At 34.4% G+C, this 22,155-nt stretch overlaps 1 protein-coding gene across 3 annotated transcripts in view; it reads right to left on the minus strand.

Moving 5' to 3' along the window:
* The window catches only part of LOC106622943 (uncharacterized), a 252,322-nt gene that overhangs the window by 188,107 nt on the left and 42,060 nt on the right, over positions 1 to 22,155 (minus strand). The window lies entirely within an intron of this gene.

Raw genomic sequence — 22,155 nt, forward strand, 5'->3', positions numbered from 1 at the left:
ACACTTGCATGAGCATGCGTGGACCGCAGCAACAAGATTATAGCAGTCTTGCGACCACATGTTGCCGCCGCCCGCTGTTTGTCGCGTTGTTTGTTGTGGCATAATGCGTTTGTTTAATAAATTCCCATAAAAATTTGTCTACACTCCTTTGGGAGTCAGCGCATGCGCAAGCGCAGCCCACTCAGTCGTTTGCTATAAACAACACCATGTGAGTGGTGTGCCGGAGATGGCACTCACGCATGCGTCATGTGCCAGCACGCGAGGCTTGTGGCTTCGTGGCGTAGACTTGAAAAACGCAAACACACAGAGCTACACTTGCACTTGTGTGTGTGATTAGCTCTGCGCATGCGCACCGACAAAGTTTAATTAAACGCAAGACACATTTGCGCGTTGTTTGTGCGGCTCGCTTGGCCTACGCGATGTGCGTGCAGACGCATTGACGCTGCGCAAAAGTTGCTATTGTGGCGTGTTGTTGCTTTGCTTACTATTATTCGCAGCTATTATTATTTCATTGCCGCCGTTTTCATTTTACGAGCTCACTTTTTATAATTCAAGCATTTTTATACGCATTTCGCAATGTCGCGCTTGTTTCCTCTCCATGCACTTGGTGCAAAATATTTATGCAATATTATTTTTTGATATTCTTGATTGTAAGTTTGTCTAAGGTATTCTTTTATCGCCTGGCACTTTGGTCACAAGCAATCGGATAAAATAGCATATCGTCTGATATTAGTTTCAGTTGGTGTATGTGAACGCGATAATCTAAATCCTTTTTTGTCACACTGTGGGACTCTCAATTTACTGAGCAGTAATCTGCGGTTAACTCGATAACAACTTTGGATTATCTGCAAAAAAAAGAGCACAAAAGGAAATGTTTTTTAATTGAAGGAAGAGTTTATAGTTTAAATTGATATATAATTAAATGAAGAATAATTTTCGCTAATTTATACTTTAAACAATTTAAAATACCAATATTGTCTGTATATACTTGTTTGCATATGCCCTTTTCTTACCACGAAGCTGCTTATTTGTCGGAAATGCCGATATCGTACCACTATAGCATAAAGCTACCAATCTGACCGATAAAAATCAAGAAAACTTTTCAAAGTAGTATAGAAAAATCACAAATTGGGGCAGCAATGACATAAATTTATGAAGTAAATGAAACACATGAACAAAACACATTTTTATATGGTTAAACTAGGCATGACAACTCCTCTCTCATCCATTTGTATTTTCGATCATGGTTACCTAATTAACAGAGTTAAGTTATTAAATTTTGAAAAGTTTATATATTAATAGATTATGTTAGGGTTTGTTGGTGTTTTTTTTGCAATTAACTAATTAACCTATTGGACAATGTCCATTAACTGCTACTGCGATTGTGGAAAGATGAAGTTGACTAAGGGCAAGTAATTCACTAGATCTCCTCCTTTCGCTATGATCGCACACCCAAATGAGTCTGACGATGAAGTAGCTTGATGCTATTTTTAGTATGGTCATACACACCCTGAATAGGTATGAGGGCACAGTGCTACAGTGCTACGGAAATGTAAAGCTAAGATTGACCTTACAGAATACTCTACCTACAACCTCCGCTCCTAGCGTCGACTAATCTGTAAAAAGGCTAAGCTGGAAGGCATTTGAGAATTTCTTTGATACTAAATTCTGTACTGCAACCCACATTTGATGCAATTAGTAAATATTTTCTGTGATGATGATTTCGAAATTATTTTATCTGTATGGTTTCATTAGTTTATTTATTTCGGACTCATCCACAAAGATTTAAGAACTCTGAAGAAATTTCTAGTTACTCATAACCCTATTGATAAATGTTTCACTAGAAATATTCAATGCCTATTCTTATGTATGTATTTCAAGTTTTTTATTTCGGCAATTTTGGAACTTAAACGGCTCTACACAACCTGTGCGTCAACCGTCAAACTGTGCGATAAAAGAATAGAAAATGTCAATCTTTAAAATGACAGTTGTCAATTCTGACGTGCCGAAATTAGTATTACTCAAACTATGAATAGAAATAGCAACCCTACTGTGAAATAATGCAATTTCAAACTTATTCCAGCGCATAATTTCGTAAAAATAAATTTACTTTGTCATTATTAACGCTATTCATTTCTTAATTTTCCACTCTTCTCCTCTTTATTTTTCTTTGCATTGCGTCAAAGAACAGACAAAAGACGAGAAAAAATAAAAAATCACATTATTACATTTTTACCTACCCTTTGCGTTGCCATTAAAAGCGAGTAGAAATAATTCAGCGAGTTTTACAACACAATTAAAATTGTAATTGTACTTGCCACCTCACTCGAGGCTGCAGCAGCGAGATGACGGCACTCTTCAAAGAAATCACAACGCGAATCCTTAAGACTTTCCGCCAATATTAAATTAGCCGTAAATTTACAACGAAAAGACAGAGCGATAAGGCACCGACTGCGCCGCCGATTTGTATGGGTGGAAGTGTAGCACACACATTCACACCCACATATCTGCATACGTTACACACAATTAACTTCTAAGGTATTTATGGCAAGGCATGCATATCACATGCACACGCACACACATGTGCCTTGATATAAGTTGAAACACTTATGTGTGCTTGAGCAGTCTGCGGCGTGTGTATTTTTTATAAATAAGTGTGTATGTGTGTGTGTGTGCTTTCACATGAAGCCAATAAATCACATTAGCCGCTGACGTGCTGTTATTGGTAGTGGCAGGCAGCGTAGCATATTTCATGTTGTTAGTGCGCTTTTTACTAGCGCTATTGAAGGCAGTAATTGCATTAACGGCAAAGTGAAATTGGCAGGCGGAAATTGAGGCGGTTGTGCGCCCGGTTGTTTAGGGCGCGCAAAGAATATTTATTACACAAGTTCTCGAAATTCGACGATTTTTAAATTTCTAATATATTCTTAGTTTTGAATTTTTGGTGTTTTATAGCGGAAATTTTCGCAATGAAAAATAAAATATTCAAATTTTTAATTTTGTAGATTTACTTGAATATTTTTATATGATTTAAACTTTTGATACGATTTAAAACTTTTTTACATACAAAAAGAGACTTGAAAATAATTTATTAAAGTGAATATTTTCAGTTTTCAAAATATAATTTTTCGATTTGTGCCACCCAAAATTTTTTAAAATTTATTTTATTAAAATTTAGAATTTCGATTTATGGTTTTTTAATTAATAGAATTCTCTTTTAACAATTTAACATAATTTATTTTCTATTATAACAATTTATGTGTGGAAATTTCGAATATATAGATTTTGAAACATATAAACTGGATTTCGGTCATTTTGAGATGAAAATTTAGCCAATGTTTTAAATTTCGAAACTAGGTTTTCGAACTTGCAAATTGTTTTAAATTTTGAAAATAAGTTTTCGAACATAGAAAATTATTTTTATCGAAAAATAGTTTTATTACTTAAATATATTCGATTTTGAAATGAGTTAATAGTAATTTTACAGCACAGTTAAACAACCGTTCATTACAAAAAATATTTTTACCAGAATTTTCAACTTTTCTCACAGTAAAATACCCACAGCGCATTGTTGGCTGTTGTAGCCAGCACTTAACGGCACACAACTGCATATATACACACACAATTGGCTTTGCATTTACTGAGATTCATAATTTTTTATTTATGCAAAAACGAAACCGTTTACAACCTAAAAGCTCTTAAAGACCTTTTGCCAAGTAATTTTTGAAAGCGTTTGCCACTTGTCACCTGTTGTTTGCCAAGTCGGCGTCGTCAATTCACCTTTGTTATTACCGCTGTTATTTGGCGACATTAATCATGCGCCAAGCCCTGAATGCGTTCGAGTTAATGCCCATGTTGCACATGCAACATGCAACAAAATGCCAACAAATTGTTTTTTAGGCATTTATGCATGCGCAAATATACACAACAACAACAACTGTACACTAAACACACATACAAATATTTATATATGTATATGTTGTATGCGCGAATATTTATGCTGAAAATGCCAAAAGTTTGCCACCGCTGTGTTTGCTGTTGTTTTGACATCTTTCAGCGCAGGCGCAAGCAATAAACTATGAAAAGAAAACCTCTAACGGTAAAGGTAATAAAAACATATCGTAAAATATTGGAAGAAAATCTATGTGTGTGTGTGTGGGTTAGGAGAACAGTTGCAAAAGTTGCATTTGTTAAATGTCAAACGCATGCAACCGAAAATGGTCGCCATTTTTCGGCGTTGCAGCAAATTGTTGTTCATGCAACCAAATGGTGTGGGAAGGGCAGAAGGGAGGTGTTTGAAAAGTTTGCTATAACGGTACAAAAGTGTGTTTTCATTGTGGCTGAGATAACATATTTTTTTATCTGTAACACAATTAAGCTCGCTTTAACACTAGAAATATTTTTTTAAATCTGCAATAGGTTATAAAACCCACCGTAATTGGACCATTGCCACGCCCACAAACTGCCATTAAGCAAAACCTATAAAGTGCCATAAATAAGCTCCAATTTAGAATATATAACTCTAACTCTATACAGGAGAGCTCAATATTGAAGGCTCCTCGGTGCTGAAAAAGTGAAATAGTGGGCATGGTCCGCCGTCTAATAAGCTTAGTTAACGTTTGATGGCATACCATAAACCTTGATAGGAGTAATTTATCTGAGAATAACCTTTTGGATCCCAAATAGATATTTTCTCAAAATATGGCTGCCACAAATACAAACAAATGTTCTCACTGAAAGCATGGCCCTGTTTTAAGCTCCAATAGAAGAATTTGCTTGAACTGGATACCATTTTGTTATAATGTCTGGCATTGATTGCGATAAATAAAGTAAAAACTAATTTTACAACAATAGCTACAACATTTCCAACAATTGCATGGCATATTTAGGGCAGCATGCAACATATTTCCAAAATGCCACACATTTACCGCACAGTTGTGTGCCACGTACAGTAAATGCAGTCAGAACTCATAGCTCCCTTGAAACGCGCCGATGCAGAATACAAAACCCAACCTCACGAAGGCTTAACTTTTGTGAGTAAAATTTATTTGGCGCTTAAATTGCACTTGCAGGCAGCGCAATCGACGCACGCGTCCAACACAAGCCAGTCACTTGCAATAGCCCACAAATGTTGCAGTGATATGAGCCGCGAATGCAGGAAAATAGAATGTAGACATAATAAAAATCAGCAAATATTTGTGGCTGTGGCAGCACTGACAGCTACCAAGGCGCACAATGGCACACAGAAATTAAAAACAAAAACAAAAAAAATAAATATGAATAACAACCACAAAGCGATAAAGCCTAAATGTATATATGCTGCATTGCGCCCGGAGGCAGGCCGCCGAAAATTTAGCCGCTTGTTAACTTGAGCAACTCACTCAGCGCCGATTGTGGTGTCAGCTTCCACCGCAGCCACAGTCTCAGTCAGTCGGCGGCCGCAGCGCGTGGCTCTGACCGCGTGCAGCGCACAACACACATAACGCTTACTTGCAATACAGCCGTCTGCCGTCTGCCCTCTCGTGGTTCCCAATGTGCAGCTCTTTCGGTTTGCTGCTGCTGCGGCTGTGGCTGTTGACGCCAGGTTAGTTATGATTTTAATAATGGTGTTTCCGGCGATTGTTTTCACAGTTAAAATGCATACACACACACCTACACGCAAGTGCGCAGCCGCTCGAGCGCTACTCGAAAATAAACAAATAAATACAGTTATGCAGCTAAACGACCAAGTTAAGACTTATATTTTCAGCACCATCAACAACTACAACAATAACAATAACAGCAATAGCAATAACAACTGTTAGCTACTAACAACAAAAGTGGATTGTGTTTTATGAGCTGGTAATTATAGGCTCGCCTGCTGCGCATAAACACACCAACACACACACGCATACATACAAAATATAAGCTTTTGTGTGTGTGTGTGAGTGTGTGCATTACAGCTGTAACTCTTTGTTGGCCTCTGGCAAAATTTTCGTTAGCAATTTCTTATTTTTATTATTATTACCTCTGCGGCCAGTCTCTCATTTCACCTCTCATTGCAGTTCGTTCGCATTGTGGGTCCACAAGAAATGCCGGAATTTATGGCGACATAAATTATGAATTACGAAAGTTTTACAGTATTGTAACTGAATATTATTGGTATTGTCCACAGTTCATAGAAATATACATTATTTGTTGTTATTGTTGTTGTCGACTGCAGTGGAGTGTAGTATGGCATAAGCGCCCCAAAAGTTTAGCAGCCGGTTGGTGAAACTATTTGAAAATTATGCTTTTAGCAGGTGTTGCCAGCGGGCTAAGTTGTGTTTTTTTATTTTACCTAAATTTACAGCAATTTCTGATTGAATGGATAGTTGAGTAGTACAGCGCTCATTATTGCAAATATCTAATAGATTCATAGTGTCGTTTACTTAAATAACGAAGACCAGTTTATAATCTGGAAACTTTGGAAATCTTTAAGCTGAGATCTTTGGTATTAATTTGCCCCAGAACATTAAAAACTGACTATGAGGTGCAAAAAAAGGATATACCTTAATTGAAGTCGGTGAATTAATCTAATCTTAAGGTCTTCTAACGAATTTTCGAAAACCTAAGGACTTATGGCACATGAATGGTGAAAAATTGTAAAAGAAATGAAATGCAATAGAGATCTACATCAGAAACAACTCTAATCTTGTCTTAATTTTTGGGTACTCTCTTTAGAGCACGGTATCATTTTACGTGTAACCATATAAAAAACTAGGTAAAGATGAGATGGTAAACTTAAAATAACGCATCATGTCAAACTGTCATTGATTTATCACAACTTTTTTGCCAAAAATCGAATCACATAGTTTTGCAAACACCGTATTCGTCTGGAGTTAAAATCCGATTAGAATAAGGTCTTCAAGGCTATACCGGAAAAATAATATTGCGACTATTTCGAGGACTGGAGAAAACGTTGGTGAAAGTGTGTATCGGACGGAGATTACTTTGAAGGGAATGAAATTGATTTGAAAGAATAAATAACGAATTCACCTTCTGTTTTAATCACAGTCGTATATTTTAAATAAAACTATGGTTAGATCTTATGATATTCCAAAGAGAGCGGTCAAGTTTATATTTTTCAAGAGCAGCCAGTACAAATATGGTTATTACGACCTTCTTTTTATAAAAGATTTTGCTGTTTTCGGTATTGAAAGTCGTTATTTGGCCAAAATCGGTAGTTGAAAATAGATTTGAAAATTTTTAGTAATAATTTTGAGAACAAAAACCATATGAAAGTAAATTACCTCATATCATAAGTATTACTTCATAATTTGTTAAAAATATAAGTTACTAAGTGGCGAAGTGAAATAATTCTAAATTGTTTAGTTACACATGACTCAGTGCCGTAACCTTTTGACTGTAGTTGGTTGCGTGAGAAAGATTGGCTGCAGCTTCGACACACCGAATGCGTCTTTGTAAGCTTTTTGATATATTATTTAATTATTTGAGCAAGTTTTTCCGCTCTCTTATAAGTAAATGAATTAGTAATTGTTTTAAATCATTTCAGAAGCCACCAAAAGAGCATATATTATATATTCAGGAAGCTCGCAACATCGCAGATAGGTTTTGTAGCTAACTATAAAAAAAACTGCTATATTGGATCATTGTATCATACGAAATATACAAGTAGTTTTATTTTGATCTCAAATATTCTAAATCTTCGAAATTTTCTGTAAAAAACGCTTACGTATTTTATAGCCTTATACAGAAGCCCTACATATATAAAAAAAAGTTGCTTCAGAGTTAATAACCTATAAAAATTGTTTAAATTTATTTTTCATTTGTTTTATGCTAATACGCTTTTCTATTTCAAATATTTCATTATTTAAAATTATTTACTCAAGATAAAAATCGAAAACATTACAGCAATTTCCAGCACCAGTTTACAGTTCCAACAATCAGTACATATTAAAAGCTAGTAGATTTATTACTTCGGCAAAATCTCTGCACATTCAAGTGTTAAATTGATTAAAATAAATCTCAATTGCTGTAAAAACAAGTACAAGTGCTTGTGTAACAGGTTTGACCTCCAGAGCTATTAACTTTTAAAAATAGCATGTAAAACGCGATAATTAACTGCAACACACGACAACAGCTCCAACAACAAAACAAATTATATTAATAAGATACTTGCATACTTTATATACATATGTATATGTTTGTGTATGTATGCACGTATGTATAATGTTGAGCATGTTTGCAGACCTACAAGCACTTATCGCCCGCAAATCTGAACACCATCGATAGAATATAGAAATTCAAATTAAAAATGAAGTGTAATTTCAGCGACAATTTGCAACGCTAATCGCCCGGGAAAAACAACATGACAGTGTGTGTAATAAAATTAGAAATGCAAAGTGCTTTTGACGTTCGTGTTGGCGGCGACGATCACAACAAAAATGGCGACAATTTGTCAAAGCACAGCAAAGGAGCAAAATAAATGCAATGATATTAACATTGACAAGCACTTGACAAGTCACGTGTGTTGGCGCAAAGTGTAAGAAAAAAATGCAAGAAGAAGAATAAGTATTTGCATGAAAATAATATCGCTTTGACCCAGCGTTATTGTGGGTTCATATAGAGTGCCTGGCGTCAAATAACGATAAAATATTATTTTTGTGTCTCATTTTACCGACAAAGTGAAGTAAGTTGCACATAAATAAACAAATATACCGTTAACGATATATGTAGTACAAATTCATAGAATGCGAAGGCGTTATCGTTCCAAAATATCACTTGTCGGCTGCGATTGTGACGTGTTTGTAGTGAAAGTCAGTTGTTGTTGCCCTTAAAAGGCAAACTACATGCCCCTTACGCCTAAAAAAACATTACGTCCAAATCAAAAATGGTGCACAATAAGCAAATCAATTAACATATATACATACGTATATATCCGCAACAACACGAAACTGATCGCCATAGCAAATATAAACAAAAGACTTAAGCGACAAACTTGCTCAACCACTGCTTGCCTTTTATGGCATTTGTCTACTTTATTTCTAGTCGAAACCATATTTTTTTCTCGCGTACGCAAAAAATATCTAAAAATTGTTACGCCAAGTTGCGTGTTACAAAGCTTACGTGCCACGCACAAATGTCAGCGGTTGCAGTGGCATGTCAGTGTAGCAGGCATTTGGCAGCCTTGGCGGCCATAACTTCTGCGTAGTTAAAAATGTAAAAAATATATGAAAAAAAACACCAAACAAACTACCTTGTAGCATTGTGCTTGTAGTGATTTGTTACTGTCACTCAATTACAGTTTTGTGTTTGGAAAATTATTTGGCATGCAACATTAACGAGCTGCCTGTAAACAGAAAATTGAGTTGTGCGGCATTTAGCTTGTAGCGTAACCCATTGTGTTTAAAAGTTTTGATGCAAAAAAATAGCGAAATTTTTATTTTTGTAAAGATTGTGACACCTTTTTTGTCATTAAAAAATGTTGTTGCCAGCTAAAGAAAAAAGTTTGAATCCAATTTTTTATTTTGTAAAAGAAAAAAATCATAGCATTCCAAAGCGTCGATCAATTATGTATTCGAACAGCTGTATTTGAATTTCTCAGAGTGTGGATGGAATTTTCGGGTTATATCCCCTGCCACGGAAAATGTTATTTCTTGCCAATAAATTTTTCATAAAATATGCATATTTAACTTGAACTTTTTTTACTTTTAACTTTCACTTAAGGACCACTTTTTGACCAGAGACGTTTAGGAACTTTCCGACATTAACTTTACAAGAAAATAAATACAAATTACAGTTCCAATTGCGCCTGAAAGTCGTTCCACTAAGATCTAAATGGTAAGTGCTAAGCGTTTCGATTTAATAACTACAATAGCTGAAGGGTGATCTGGACTCTTTCTGACATTGGAATATCGTGCATATTCAATGATGAGTTTGTTGGGAGATACTAATCATTCAATGTCCCGAAGTCATCAAAAACTTGCCTCATGCGATTTTGGCTAATATTTTGGGTATGAAGCGTGTCAAAGCTAACTCGTACAGACCTGAATCTTTCGCATAAACAACGTTAAGTAGAGGTCATAAAAGATACACTTAAAAAGGTAGCTGAGAAGGGTCCCCGTCCATCAAATGCATCCTTACTGTTGTCGAGACGTGGTTTCATGAATATGACGTCTAAACTAACCATTCTAACGAATGACGCTTCAAAAGTGAGTTGAAACCAAAACAAACTTCGCTGAAAACAATGAAGGCCATCTTAGCCGTGTCAGTAACCAGTGCATGGAAAATTGGATTAAGCAGTAGCATGTCTGTCGGCTCAGGAGCCTATTGTGAAGGTGATAGCACATATTTGTATTAAAATGCTTGAAAATAATTTTTATCCATATCGGGTTAAACTTAATCAAACGATATTATATGCTAAAAGAAATCGATATATAAAAAGTAAAATGTTGTTGGACGGAGCCTCTTTGTCACGATATTTCACGATTTGTACTACAACAGTGTCTACAGAACTGTATCCTTATTTTCAATGTGGAGCGTCACTATAATTTTTCCAAGGTGAAGTTTTCAAAATAGACATTAAAAATATGGTTGCAAATATTGAAAATATTAATTTTAATTTTTTTTCAATCATTTTTTAAAGTTCTATTCATATTTATGGGTTAATGTGTTTCTGTTATCAAACGGTGGATAGCGATCAAGTTAAGAAATATTGATTTTAAAATTAATGCGAGTTTCAAATTTTCAGAGCTGTGACAAATTAAATAAAATTATTATAATTCGGTTTTTTCATTCAAACTAAATGCTTTTAGTAAAATCTATTCCTATTCTGAGCATATGGTGTCACATCTAGTTACATTTTTAAACCACCAAAAAACGACTGTTGAGACATCCTCATGAAAAATGTTCACTTAACTTTACTTCTAAAATAAAATTTCTGTTTGAAAATGCATTGATCGATGCCATCGTTTGGTGAAAAAAATTAAATTTATCTATAAAGCGCCTAATGAGTTTCTAAGTATATATATTGGTAGTGCTAGTTCTTAAAAGAAGTTGGCTATCGCCATCACTATTATATATTATACTATAAGCGATATTTTCTCCAGAGAAATTAAAGTAGCCTTTTTAAATATTTTCTTCAAAAATTTTCTAGCTTTTGTTTCAAATACAGTATAGCAAAAACTCTTTATTAAATTTTCTTAATTCAATTAATCGATTTGTAACTTTTATCTATGAAAACTTCACCTCAACGCTAATAATCTGTAAGCATCCTTTGTTTAAAGCAATTTGCCTCATTTATTCAACATTTCTATCACACCCGTTCAAGAGTAGTTTTTCATTAATTTTTTTGTGGAAAGTTTCGAACGCAGCTACAACACATAACATATTACGTAAGATAACCTTAGTCACTCGACCGGCAGCTGTTGCTGCTATTCACTCGCATTTGCTGCCGAACAACAGCAATAGCATTGCAACGCATTGGCATGCCGAGCATGTGCCGGCTCCCAGATGATTCTTTTACCGCCAAAGTTGTTAGCAAAAAGTGTAATTCATCATTTTAAATGCCCCGGCAAACTAGACTTGTGTCGCTCTGCTCGGCTATAGCTGCTGCCATGGCGGCTGACCGCATTAATATCCATAATAGCAACAGTCACTTGCACACTTACACACACACACACGCAGTCACTTGTCTGTGGATGATCGGATCCTTGTTTGTTGCTTTCAGTTTAAATGACTAGACCGCTACGTGCCACCGGGCGACTGCACATGTTGCCGATAAGCGCCAGCCATACATAGTAATAAGCTCAATGGCTGTCCGTTTATGTGTGTGTGTAGAAATTGTTGCCTTTTTGCTGTTGATATTTTCTCTACAGCATATGCTACAATAACAACAAGTGTGTACCCACAATACGCATTTAAATGCTGCACCACGCTTAATTTCGAACCATTGGCTTTCAAGTCATTCGCCAGCCGAGACGATTTAGCGCTGAACTTGTTTGCAAAGCAGCCAATCGCTGTGCGAGAGGTAATGATGTGTGGCATAAAGTTCTACTGAATATTATTATGAGAGTTTTTACTCTATAGGCCACGAGTTTAAAGTTTTTAATAGAAGAGCATTATTTTTTGCTCAATTTCATTTAGTTAATTGCTATTTTACTGCTTTGGTAGTATAATGAATAATTTATATAAATCAAATTTGGTATATCGTTTCAGGGGAAAATATTTTTTATCTGTTGTTGTTGTTTTTATTTGTTGTTAAAAGTGTTCTGGCAGTAGCGAAAGTGAAAAATCTTCCGGGTTTAATACCGACGATTCCTTTAATTGGCATACAACTAGAAATTACTTGGAAAAGCTCAATTTAAACTATATTTCTTGTTGAAACCATTATTAAGTAGTCTTAAAACCTTAAAATTCATAGTATTATGCAACATTTCAACTCAGCATTGCCCACTAGTGTATTTCAGATTTTTTAAGAGTGCAGTAAAGTTTGAAAAGGTCTGGTAAATAAGTTTAGGTTCTATATGTGCTCTCAAACGGATAAAGTTGGTCTTAACAAACAAAATTGTCGATATGGAGAGATCAATGCTACAACCATTGGTTCATGACTGTACTATGAAAAGAAACGAGTGTGAATGTGCAACGAGTTGCTATATAAGACTAAATTGTAGAAATCTTTATAATTGTCTCTTTCTGTTACTGTGCCTGAATAAAACCTTGAAAATGAGTAATTTTTTAGCTTATATATCACATATTGTCTAAGTCTAATTATACAGTTAAATTAAATCCGTACAAACTCTTTAATATAATGATCGGTTTTTATATTGTATATCTAAGATTAGTAGCATACGCTTAGATCAAATATTTTTTTAATGTGAACTCTATATACTCTCTTCAAAAAGAATGAGAAACTTGACGCACAGTAGTGCTTTAGTACATATAGAACAACGGATTTAATAATTAATAATTTCGTAGTATTTCTGGTAAAATAAAGTTTAACATTTTTTCTAAAAATAACCCATAAATACAAGCATTAACATACAACTTGGCATCTTCGCTATTTAGAACTTTAGCATAAGCCTACAAACCCTGCCAATATCCAATTTTTGGATTTTTCAAAGCTGTTTTCAATTGTCATTTCTCTGTTCGCTAGTTTTGACATGTTGCTGTCTTGTCATATATTTGACATGTAAACGCAACAACAGAGTTGAATTGATACAAGAAATTACGCCTATGCTAATAGCTATCTTTGATTCGCCATTTCTTTGCTCGCTTCTGCTCTCTTTTCAAAAAAATTACATGTAAAAGCAACAACAAAGTTATCGAGCTGAATTCGTATATGAGAGCATGCGAATACCTCATTAATACCAAAATCTTTAATGCCACCAAGCTTAGTTTTGCAAATTTTAGATAAGTTTTACTGTGAATGGTTCAAAGGACAAATGAAAATATAAATTTTAAATTTTCTACCCAGTACCTGTTAAAGTACAACACAACGGCCACTAGTTAATTTAAACAAACCAAAAATTAAAAGTGGTAGGTGGAAGTTGGTTGGCATAATCATGGCTTCAGTTTTTTATTTGTTGTTTTCCGGTCTGAAATTATTTTACACGTGCTATTCGTACTTACACGAAGGTATTCATATTGCGAATAATAAAGTTACCAATGTGATTACACTATACTAAGTTTATTATGCTTTAGTCAAATTGAAATTTGCTAACATAAAGTGACCCACACATAATACTATAAAGCATTTTTATTGTATCAACATCCTGTTAACAAGAATTTTAATGTTTTACTTGAAAACATAAAAACATATCGATGATTGCATGCAACCATATAGAATAGTAAACACTCTGATATACACACATACAGCCATATATATGAGGTGTATATTGCATAGTAAAATTTTATGATTGACTTCCTGTGACCACGAGGAATTGTAAATAAGTATATATGTATTTTGAAACATGAAAAGTTATAAAAAATAGGAAAATATATTGTAAAAGTTTAAGGCTATGAGTAGAAAATATATGAAAATACAAATGTGTGTATATAAGTTTTAAAATATGTAGAACGGCAACAAAGCATTGGTTTATATGCCATTATTAAAAAAAATATATATATATTATTATATATGTATATTTTTAGTAGTTAGTTTATAATACATTTTATTATTTATATACTATGCATATATATCATTCTGTATTCTATATTTAAATATGTAAATTAATAAAAAAAAAAATTCAATATTTTTTTTAAAATACATTTTTCATATTCACTGTGATAGATCGCAGCGGATATTTGTTAACACGTAGTGATTTTATGTTAACCTGCATGCTGATAATGCATTATGCAATAATAATTAATTAATTATGCTTTATTTGCAGATAAGGTGCTTGCTGGCTTTTTGTTGAATTGTCACGATGCAAGAAGATTGACAAGCGATAGCGCATGACAGAAGTAAAAACGCTAAAGGTGGCGGTAAAGTGTTTACGTAATGTATGTTTGTATGTACATATGTACTTCAACACACATATAATATACGTTAAATAATATTCACGAGCGGTTTGTGCAATTTTCAAATTATTGCTAATGTTCGCAGGTGTTGCAAGTATAAAAGTGTGTATGTGCATACATATATGGCTTCGATGATAGCGAAAGATTCGTGAAACTGTCAATTTATGTAATACCATTATTACTATTACGTTTTTTTGCTCTTAACTTATAATTTTTATTTTTTATTGTATAAAATCATAGCTTCCACGTGCTGCGCAAATACTACATAGAAATGCTACATAGAAATTCAAGAAAATAAAACTAATTGATTTTTTCAAGTTTATTAACGGTATGTACACAATTTACCGTTTCATAAACTCAAGCACACATCTACTACCTATACACACACACACATGTGTATAAGAATAATATTGTCAAGTAATTGCTGCAACAAGCGCAAATGCAGTTACCCATAATCGAGAAAAAAAAATTAAATATAAAACCGTTAAGCAAATGGCGCGTTAAGCACTATGCGGCTGATTGCTGGGTGCGCCTGTGGCAAGTCTCGTGCACACTTACCAACCAAGCGAGCGACCTACCTACCGCCTTACTTACGGCTGGGTTGAAAGGCGATAGCGATAAGCCGATATTTGCCATAAATTGACGCGGCGCAATGCAGTCGCCGTTGCTATGAGTTTTATTGTGAACAAATGTGTGTGTATGTGCGTGTGTTGCATGCGCATGTAAATGCTTTAAATGGCACTTTCATGAAGCATTAAGCGCGATTAAATGAATTCTTGATAAATAAATCATTGGAATATTTTTTAAATAAATACATACATACATATGTATAAGTGTTTCTAGTAACTGCATTTATTAAAATAAGCATAACTATTTTACATTCGTAATTAAGTAGATATGACTTTTTAATGTGACGGTTTAAATGAGGTGAGTGGTATATTAGTTAGTAATGCTTGCGCTAGCAAAATAACTGCATATTTTAACAGTTGCATATATGAATTTAATAAAAATATTCAACAAAGATGCAAGTTAATTGAAAAGCAGCATAATTTAGCAATTTTGGTTTAAAAATACAGACATATGGAAGAATAGATGTTTTCGATTCGCAAACAGTGGAGAGTAGTGAATAGAACACACTCCAATGGTTGTTAAAAATAAATTGCAGGACCTGCGTTGCAACCATGCGAAAAAATGTGCATTGATTAAAAAATGCTGTGATTAAGGTCCAAGAAATTATACTAAGGAATAAATTGATCGACGATAATAATCATACGATTGAACTCAAGACTCCCGACGACTCTGAATATTGGTCTTAGCAAAGGCTATATAACATTTTCGACAAATACTTTCTATACAAAGAATTTTAAATTATTACCACACTGAAGAAAAAAATAATATTTAAAATCTGTGGTGATTACTCTGCTGTTAGAATTTTTGAAAAGTTGCTTTATATATTCTGTAATATATTTGACTGCTTTCCCTATAAGCATAAATTATTTTGCTTTTAAAAAAAATTTTAAAAAAATATTAAATCGTATGGCATAATGCCCCATTTATGCATATATTTTACATATTTCTTAGTACATATTTATATATGTGTATACTGATCGTAACTAACCTTATAATATTAAACACTTCTTTTTTCTGCTATGAAAATAACAGTTTATTTAATAACAATTTGCGGCCAATAAATTTTATAACTTACAAAGTTCGATTAGTTTTTTATGCTCATCAAAAGCATAAATGTTGCTAGTATGTTAATAATAAAAGTTTATGTTTGGACATATTCACAGGCACCCATGTGGCGCCACTAACATTTTATATAAAAAATTAAATTTTATTTACCACACATGTGATTTGCTCATAGTAGCCGTGAGTGCTGGATGCTGAGTTGGAAACCTATTGTCGCGCTTAATTCGAATATAATAGTGGCAACCCATCAAGAGGCAATAAAAATATTCAAATGCTTTTTTCCAAGTGGCAATATAAAAATGCACCAGCTTTCATTTTGCAACATGTGCTGCATGGAAGCTCAGCCTAAACACCTGTCTCCAGGGTATGAGTCAGTTTTTTATTATTACTAATATTGCATGATTGGTTCCCACAAAAACAAATATAGCGCACTAAAAAAGAGTACCAGGAAATGTTAGAATTCCTAAACTCTGGGAATGCCGGCATTCGCCGGTGGATAAGTGTGTGAGTGTCTCAGCAGCAAATTCTTTCACTGCAGCTATTTAATTCAATTAAATGTTATGAAGCCGCAGGGGTGGTGTGAGTTTCCCACCCACTGTTAATTTGATGCCATGGCGCTTAGCATTAGTTGAGTCATGAGAGATACTCACAAGTAATAAAAAATAAAATGTATTACATATAAATAATTTATTTATTTGGGGGAATTTGCGAAATTATATTTACTAGCATTTCTATATTTTCATGCAGTGTGATATATAAAAATATGTGTTTTTTCTTAATGTAGTAAATATATGGAGTGTGGAATTTGTAACATCGAATTACAATTACTATACAAGTAAACCAATTGGGTACAACTGGGTACAACAGGTATTTTTCTCCAAAAAAATTTTGCCAGAGATATGAACATATTGTAATTTTGGCAGATGGTGTAGGCATAAATATTTTCACAAATTTTTCTGTATATATGGTATATATGTATATGACGCCCTTTAAGGCTAAACAAATTAATTAAGGCTAGACGAATTTATACTGATCCTGATATACCAATACAAGATATACAAATCCGTGGCTATCTTCAACTACTCATCGAATACTTAATCATACTTGGTGACAACTAGAACAAAATATTTATATTATGTCTACATATAAAGGAATATAAACGGGCTTAGGATGTTAGCTCTTTAGAAAACCACGAACTATCGATTAAATAGTGAGATAATTAGTACCTACAAACCGCTTAATCAGATTGCTTACATAACCTTTTCATGACATCGTCTTAGTATAATTTAAAAGAGCAACCACGCCCATTTGCCTTTCAAGATCTTTTCGATTGTCATCAACTAATTTTACATAAACTCAAGCGGTAGTCTAGATATCGAAATATTTGAGGCAATTTTCCTCCAAAATAAAAACAAAATCGGTGTGAATCTTCCTTAAACCGTTTACCGGTGTTTTTAAGTCTTTGCTTCTTTACAACGATGCGAATTGTTGGCTTGTTATTCTCATTTGGTAACTATTTTAAAGTCTTCGGCAGGGATTTGCCAGAAGAAATTAGGTCAAAAAACGAAATATTTTCGGAGAAAGCAAATATTTTGATTTTGGAGTTTCATTTCGAAAAATGTAGAAATTAATTTTGGCTTTTGACCAAATCTCTCGTAAAAAATTGGTTTGGTTCAACACCCAGAAAAAAAAAACTGCTTCTGCCGTGTAGTGTTAACAGTGCTTAATTTTTTTATTTTCATGAAGCTTCGGTTTTAGTAATAAAAGACCTCGTTAATCAAAATTTATACTTTTATATGTCAGAAGTCCAATTTCAAATTTATTCAGTCCTTCAGTACGTCTTCAAACAGATCTTCACATTGAAGAAAATTCATAAAAACGGTGATTATTGAATGGCAACTATGGAGACATTGAGTGCTTGTAACGCAAACTCTTCACTTTTTATTGGAATGTGAAGTGCTACAACTAAGTTTTCAAACTTCATCAACATAATCTCACAAAATTCACCGTAAGAAAGTCTTATCGAACAGGATTTAAAACGAAGTGCCGCAAAAGTGACTAAAATATTTAAAGTAAGAACTTTACTTTCACAAGAGTCTTTGGTGTTGAGCAGGACTAATAAGGGTGTAGGCTTTACTTTGAGTTAGATTTTAACATCCGCAGAAAGCGCCGGAAGGTGTTTGATAATACAACTCAAGTATCCGGTTATCCCGGTGTTTTTGTTTGCATACCTCAGCTTTATACAAGAACAACAAATCAATTAATTATGTGGCATGGCACTTGACACACAGCTCTTCGTGGTGTGAGCTGCCGTTGGCCAAAAGCCTTCTATAATGCGAAATGTAATTTATATTCAAATAAACCCGCTTATGACTTATGACAATACGCAGGTGGCATCCACTGTGTGCGGCATGCCGCAGCCTTTAATGCGCCAAGTTACTTTGTACAGTTAATAAATCTTCAAGCTTATTGTGAAATTTCAACCCAATATCGCGGTCTTAAACTTATTTAATTATTCGTAAGCCGCTTAACTTTTCGGCATGCCACGTGGCGTAGCAAGTGCATATTTAATGAAATTTGTGCCTTTGAAATGCCCCAACCGAATTAAATTTTTTTTCTGTTGTTGTGTGCCTTCAAGTACAGCATACCGTTTGTTATCCTGCGGTGTAAGCTGCCAAAACACATTTCCAAAAATTTTCACATAAAATGTTTAAACAAAACGCTGCAAAGTGTTTGCGTTTCGCGAACCAAGAAAAAATCTTTAATTTAATTTCCCAGCAGTTTATGCATAATTTTCGTTTGGTTAATGCTCGAACAAGCGTCGTCGCAGCCGTCGTGCCACACTGTCGACAGCACACGGCGCAAGTTTGCTAATGAAATTGAACTAAAAGTTGCGCTGCGGTTGCTGGCTGGGGGATGAGTAGAGGCGGAGCAGCACTTGCTACAAGCGTTCCTCAAAGCGCAAAGCTAGTAAGTTTGCAGGTGAAATAATCCAACAATAACAACAAACATTTACACATCGCCTTCTGCTCCGCGTCCACTCGACTTTTGTAGACTCGCTCTTCACGCGCTTTCCGCGAAAGCAAGCTGGTCAACTTATTGCTTTTGGCAAGCAATTGTACGCTTTGTTGCTGCGCTGTAGGTAGTTACAGCGCGCATTTTATTGATTTTTACATTAACGATAATGAAATTTGTGGCAAGCGCAAATTGTATTATCTCTCTTCGACTGGCAATCGAACTCACTGTTGGCAGCTGCTGGGTATATATGAGTGGTTTTATAGGGTGCGTTTGTTTGTGTTTTGAAACCGCGGTGTTAAAAGTAGACAGTTGTAGACACATAACAGGGAAGTTAAGAGAGTTATTATTGACTCTTAGCTTGGACACCATCACCCAAAATTATGAAATGGTTTAACTACTAGCAAACCTCAAAGTATCGGGGGTGCTTTATAGAGCTTTAACGGTCGGGAAAACCATTTGAATACGAGAAGATATGTTAACTTCGGCTACCACGAAGCTTTTATTACCTTTACAGGTGCATTTTTTTAAGTATAAAAGGGTATATAAGATCTTAATGTTGAGTGTACTGATCTAAGTAATATATTCGGAGATATAGAGATGTCTGAGATGATAATCTTTACCAAATTTCGTGACGATACCTTGTGAAATAAAAAAGCTTTCCATACAAGGACTTAATTTTGACAGATCAGTTTATATGGCAGCTATATTTTATAGTGATCCGATATCAAGGGCTCCGATAAATGGACAAATCCTTAGGGAGAAAAGGACATATACAAAATTTCATATCGATATCTCGAAAATTGAGAGACTAGTTTGTGTATATACAGAGCGACAGAGGGATAGACTGACACAGCTAAATCGACTCAGCTAAGTCACGCTGATCATTTATGTATACCATATACTACTTTATAGGATATCCGACATTTCCTTCTGAGTGTTATAAATATCGTGACAAACTTTAGAGCATAAAAACAATAAAAATAAATAATTATTTATACACCTTTTTTCATTGAATTTTTTTTTTCATTTTCTAAATAGGTCACCCTTTATAATATTGCACATATGTATATTTGTATATTTCTTATACTTATACTTTCATTTGAGGCCAATCCTTATTTATTTACAAAATATTCAAATGCAAATGTGCAGCTAATTCGAGCGCAATAAAATGCATTTACTCAAATCATTAATGAGCTTCACTGCAAACGTCGCTTGACGACAAATTCTGAGCAAGCAATTAACATTCCAAACGAACTTCAATGCACACACACACATAAACAAACCTAAAATTTATTTACTTGTTTAAATGTGTGTTTATAAAATGTTACAAATACTAATGAACTGCTTACAAATGTCAGCTGGAGTGCTGTGCCCAAGTCCATAGTGGACGACAGGCGGCACTTAGCAGGTGTGGCAGCGTAGCAATATGGCTGGAGTACGCACAATTTCATAGAAAACGACATTGAGTAGCATTTAATCGACAGGATTAAGAGATTTTCCAATCAACTTGACTCGCCATTGTCGATAGACAAGTAAGCCACCGTAATTCCAATTACGAAGTGCCGCAAAAGCTCATCAAGTTAAATGAGAGCGTTGTACTTTGAGTGATTTCAGGAAGGCGTATTGAAAAGTGAAGCGTTGAGCTATAACACTTCTACTTATAGATGTTTGTTTGTATACCCACTCTAGTATTTTATATTGGCTATTGAAGAGGATAGTTATTAGCTGTTGACGGTCTGCTTGTGGCAGTTGAGTTTGTAGTTGAGGAGGGTTATGCCTTTAGCTGGTTTTGTTGAAACTCTGAAGTTTCGATTTTATATTGGAAAGTAATTGCAAATAGAAGATCTATAAGCTGTACTATTTGATATATATGTAATCGATTTTTAGTGTTAATGGACTTAATTTCTGTAGTTTCACTCCTTACACATTAAGTACTATGAATTGAAATTTTAAGATTCGGTCGGATTTCGATCATCAGTATAACGAGACTTCTGTCCTCTAAGCCTCAAAGACTCAAGTTGCCTACAGGTATCATAGGATAAGAATACAATGACATATTAACGGTCACCGTCAGGAAAAGCTTGTGAAGTCATCAATTATTGCTAAGCCAGGACCAATATTTGGCACCTGAGGAAAGCCTGCCGTGCAAGGGTTCGCTAATTGAGATCTATGATATTTGCTCTGCGTTCCTCCGCTAATATAATTTCCTCCTAATTTGCTGATAATTTATTTAAAAATTTTATTAAAATTTATTTAAAATTTAATCTTTGAACTAAACATTTGGACTAGATTCATTCAACCGGTTCAAATATAATATAAATGATTTCATTCAGAGGAGTACAAAAGATCTCTAAATCTCTTAATTTTACTCCAAATACAGATGTTTTTTCACGCCTAAAATTCACCTATTGTCTTGGGTCGGTTAAGCGAAAGCATATAACTGATCTTTAAATAGCAAGATGTTGCTTTAACTTACCATCAATACCATTTTTCTTCATACCATAGAGAAGATGTTAAACTCTAGCAGGCAGGAAATGTTTCTTAATTCTTTTGAAACCTTCTAGACGAGCTTTCATGGGAAGTAACTGCAATGTCATATACCTGTACAACCTTGTAAAATATTTATAGACATTTCTCCATTTCTGCGCGCGATACATATCCTCTCTACTACCTCTCCACTACAATAAATTGACTCCATATGCCAATTGTCATTTTCATGTTGAGCATTCCTGACAAGCTGTTGCCATTTTCGCAAAGGTCCAAGTAAATATGTAAAAAGGCATCAATCACGCAGTTATTAAGCATGAAAAAATATCAAATTGAGAAAAAAAAAACTGAAAACACTTTCAGTTCAAACGAACACACTAGGCACAACACAGGTAATGGGAAGCAGTAAAAATCGCTGACTGAATCGCCGGCATTGCTGCTGTCAGCCAAGTAAGC

This window comes from Bactrocera oleae, chromosome 6, assembly GCF_042242935.1.
Source record: "Bactrocera oleae isolate idBacOlea1 chromosome 6, idBacOlea1, whole genome shotgun sequence".
Lineage (NCBI taxonomy): Eukaryota > Metazoa > Arthropoda > Insecta > Diptera > Tephritidae > Bactrocera > Bactrocera oleae.